This window comes from Cyanistes caeruleus, chromosome 2 (assembly GCF_971803275.1).
Source record: "Cyanistes caeruleus chromosome 2, bCyaCae1.hap1.1, whole genome shotgun sequence".
Taxonomy (NCBI): domain Eukaryota; kingdom Metazoa; phylum Chordata; class Aves; order Passeriformes; family Paridae; genus Cyanistes; species Cyanistes caeruleus.
In genome coordinates this window covers 55,070,379-55,074,773 of record NC_141702.1, presented here as the reverse complement: position 1 = coordinate 55,074,773, position 4,395 = coordinate 55,070,379, and the positions used below count along the sequence as shown (strand labels likewise).

The following is a 4,395-nucleotide window of genomic DNA, read 5'->3' as shown; positions in this document are numbered from 1 at the left end:
TCCTTTCCTTTCCTTCCCACACCTTCCCTCCGCGCACCTTCCCGCACCTTCCCTTCCTCCCTATTTAATTTTTTGATTCATTTTTCATGCTCTATTCTTGTCTTCCCTCAAAAGTGTGTATGTGGGCAGCCTAGTTCAAACATAAAATTCATGTGCATCTTTATAACATTTCTCAGATCTTTCTTTTCTCCTGTTGCAAGTGAATAGTTTGTGTTTCAGAAGTCAATTTTAGAAGAACAGACTGAGCTACAAGAAGCATATTGATTATACCAAAGTGTATGATACTGGATTATAACTTGTTGAAACTGATTATTGCTGTGAGCCTGAAGTTTGGCCAACATAGCTGTACAGAAAGTTTGGACCCTGAACTTTCCATAGGACATACCTAAACCTATTCCCCTTCCTACAAATTCATAGTTTGCTAATGACTGATTCAACACACCACAAAAAATACTGGTATGTAGAAATACGGTATCTGATGAGAAGGAACAAGAAGAGAAACTCTAAAATATTAATGGTGAAGGTAAGGGAAAGGAAGTGGCAAGGTTCAGAATATTAGACATGGTGTTTTTATTTTGGGAATATGGGAAAATTGGTCTGTGGGAAGGAAGGAGTCTGAAGGATAGAAGACAATGGAATTGAGCTGAAATCAAATTTAAGTGCACCAGGGAGGAAGCAGAAGAGCCTCACTGAGCAGCTGCCACACAATCAGTAGAAACTGAATTCCTACAACTCTTCTGGGGAAAGCAGGACTTTCAAGGGGGGGGGGCTATCCTTTACTGGTCATTTCTCCTGCTAGGCTTCCCACTCCCAGAATAGCTCTGGATATCAAATATGATATAATATAGAAGTACGTAGAGCTCCAGGGATCAGTCATTAGTGAAGTCTATCTAACATTCATTAACTTCCACTAACTTTGCTAGTTCTATCTTCAGCAGAACCTCTGAGAAGAATATCACATTTGGCAGGGCCTAAACAAACCTTTGCTTATTCTGGTGCAAATCAGCACAAGTTGAATTTTACTGATTTAGGTGAGACTTGAGACTCGGCCTAGGACTCATTTTCTTCAAGTAAAGACCCCAAACTAAATCTTTATAAGGACCTAGCAGTGGGGAAAAGAGGGGTAGGTTGTTTTTTTGTTTGGTTGGGTTTTTGTAAAAATTAGGCAGAAAGAACCAAAACAAAGTATGCAGATCAGCTCATTCGAGGTGGGATAAGAGCAACAGACAAGACTGATGCCTCACAACAACATACCAGCTTGGAGAGTCCTTAGTACATAGCATTCTTAAAATATTGAAACAGAACAGTGTTTAGAACCTGAGTTTGCTCAAAAACACTGCAATGAGAAAAAACTAAAAGAAAATAGTTGGCTACGACTTATATGGCTCCTTGGAGTTGGGAGAAAATATGTTATTAGAAGCAGTAATTAGTGAAATTATAGAAAAGGACAAACTGAGGTCTAGGTTAGTTAGATGTACTATTGTCTGCCAGCTGTAAGGAAAAAAAAAAAAAAAAGGTGTACTTTTCTGATTTTTTTTTTTTTCATGAAGTACCTGTGGCTTCACTGAGGAACTAGAAAACCCCCTCACATTGGCACATCCATGACATATGGTGCTCCATGTTTTTTTTCTCATGTGTCTTACTTTGATTTTTGGCCATGTAATCAAATCTTGTAAACCTAAAAAAAACAACAAACAAACAAAAACCTAAAGATCTATGGGCAAACAAAATGTAGTACCAAATAATATTTGAGGCTGATGTGGTAGAAGAAGAAAATGGATCAACAATTTGTGAATTACAGTTTTGACACTAATGAGGGAAAATGCTGTAACACAGTTCATACCCTCAAATATTTGCCGCTTTCCTGTCTTTGCATGGGACCAAGTTCTTCAGCTCCTGTATGCACCTACTCATTATAGTTCAACAGCATCAAATGCCAGTGTAGAACGACATTGACCAGTCCCCTTTTAAGTATCTTTACATGGGACTGAGAATATTTGCACATTAACTGAAGGCTAATCATTGAACTTCCTTAGTGAAAGAGAAAACTTTGGTCACATTTTCCTTTTTGACATTTTCTTCTTTTACTTTTTTGGGGGGGAGGGGGGTGGGAGGGAGACTAAAAACATTTGATTTGGCCTAAAGTAAAAGTGCATACTTCACACATATTTCTAACCAACCCCCAAAAACAGTCTCTGGCTTTGAATGTGTTGAACAGGAAGCCATTTAGTGTTGGAATGCTTGCTTTGCTGGTCCAAGAAACACACATACTTATTACTCCTGGGCTATCTAGAAAGTTTGAGGGTGAAAAAGTTTAATTTATATGTAGAAACTTGTTTCCTGTTTTGTTTTTTCCCCATGTATGCCAAATCTGTTTTTTAAACTCTGTGATAGGAAACACATTTCCCTTTTTCTCCCTTTCATCTCACTTTATTTACCCAGCTGTATAATTCACTTCAATTTATAGCTCATACTCTTACCTGGTTTAAAGTCCAAAGACAGAGACAGAGAGAGGAAAAGATGGATGTTGTGTTTTCATGGTTACTGAGGAAAGGGAAGAATCTGGGTGGATGTGAAGCTGCCTTTATATCAATATCAAGGGAGTGGTGGTGGGAGACTTCTCTTTCAGGATGTGCCACAGTATATGTTGAAGAAAGGTGAAGAAGAGGGCACAAGGAAAGCTGTGCCAGTGTAGAGTGTCCCATGATTATTGAACCAAGTAATACATGTTTTAAGTCTACTTAGTTTTCCTGAATGAGATATCCATCTCAGCAACTTTGCTCACTTTGGAACTACTTACATATAGAAACATGAGCAGCTAAAAATAAGTAAAACAAAACAATTTAATAATAATAGTAATAAAAGTAATAGTAATAGTAATAGTAATAGTAATAGTAATAGTAATAGTAATAGTAATAGTAATAGCAATAGTAATAGTAATAGTAATAGTAGTAGTGATAGTAGTAGTGAAAAGATCAAAAGACCCGTTCACAGATCTTGGGTGTGCCTAATACACAGAAGTATTTATGCATGAATTCTGCAAAGGAATTGGTTGCCCAAAAAGGAAGAGAAGCCTTCCTGAACAAGAGCTGTAAGATCTTATAATAAAGTTTTGCATGTAAACTAGGATTTATACAATTAAAAAAAGTGGGGACTGCCTGTAGAACTGTTTTTTATTACCATTAATCTGGGGTCATTGTTCTGACCAGACTTTTAGTAAATGGAGGGGTTTTGTGGAGCTAAAGTGATGGCTAACAAAATCTGTTGTGCTCATAACTATAAATTTTATCACAGCTAAAGAGAATTGCCAGACACAATATTTTATTTACCTTGCTATTTAAATTTACAAGACTATAACAGCCTATGGAACAGTTTGAGGTTTTTGGTTTTTTTCATGTCCCAGCATTTCAATATTGCCCAGTATAACAAACAGAACAAAATCTTTCCAAGCTAATGAGCAGGGCAAATGCACCAAGAAGAAATGTGATGTGATCCCGCTTGTGTGCTCTCCTGGGAGTGAAGTGATGTAAAAAAACTATTCCTCTCTTTTGCACTGCTCTTTCTATGGAGGTCAAATGCTGTATGCTAGTAGCCTCCAATTAAATTTTAGCATAAATGCATGTGATTTCTTCTGTATCTGCAACAGATCCTTCACTTCCTTATACCTCTATTGCTAAAAAAGCTGTCAATAAAATAGTGAGTGCACCCACCAAACCTGCCCAAACCAATCCCCTTTCCTTTGAGACTGTGGCTGGGGCAGACTGGTTGCCAAGCACTATTACCTGTAGAGGAACTTGCTGCTGCAGGGAGCTCCCACGGGCCACCACATCGCATCACCATCCCACAGGTTGCTAGAAGGCCACACACAGCAATGAAGAGATTTCACTTGGTATTTGCCCACATTTCTGCCAATGCTCCTGGCCAGACTGCCTGCGGCACCCCAGCTGGTGCTGAAGCAGGATTGTCAAATCTCTCTGGGAAGCAGAAATTCTTGAAAAATAATTGAAAATATGCGTTTGTAGCACATTTTCCATTTTCACAAAGGTTTCTTCCTATAGCTGGTGGCATATCCCAGATGGTGGCACATGTGCTGGACGCAGCAGGTCTAAAGTTCAAGATCTTTCATTGCCCTGGTCAATGTCTTTTCCTTGAAGAAAAGGTTCAACAACAGAAAGAATAATCGTTCCTCATTTCTGCCAGAATGGCTCAGTCCTTCCTACAGTGTCTCTGAAGCAAAGCTGGCTCGTGGTACTGCTCTGCCTCTTCTCTCTCCAAGGATCTGGGATATGGGAAGGAAAGAAGGAGGGCTGAGCCATCAGTGCACATCACCCTGCTCAAGGAGAAAAGATACCGCATTTAACGCTCAAGTGTTCGGATGCCAAATGTTCTGCAAGG

The 4,395-nt window shown here is 39.0% G+C and overlaps 2 long non-coding RNA genes across 3 annotated transcripts in view; one reads left to right on the top strand and one right to left on the bottom strand.

Moving 5' to 3' along the window:
• Positions 1-4,275, top strand: LOC147654825 (uncharacterized). The gene is made up of 2 exons (XR_015283205.1): positions 1-2,888; positions 2,950-4,275. It is a non-coding gene; the product is annotated as an uncharacterized LOC147654825 (long non-coding RNA).
• The window catches only part of LOC147654824 (uncharacterized), a 28,166-nt gene extending 23,771 nt beyond the window's left edge, over positions 1-4,395 (bottom strand). Inside the window, exons 1-2 of one of the 2 annotated variants that reach the window (XR_015283203.1) lie at positions 3,783-4,395; positions 1,554-1,678 (exon numbers count right to left, since the gene is read on the bottom strand). This is a non-coding gene — a long non-coding RNA (uncharacterized LOC147654824). The remainder of the gene's footprint in view (positions 1-1,553; positions 1,679-3,782) is intronic. The other variant, XR_015283204.1, reaches the window with a different exon arrangement.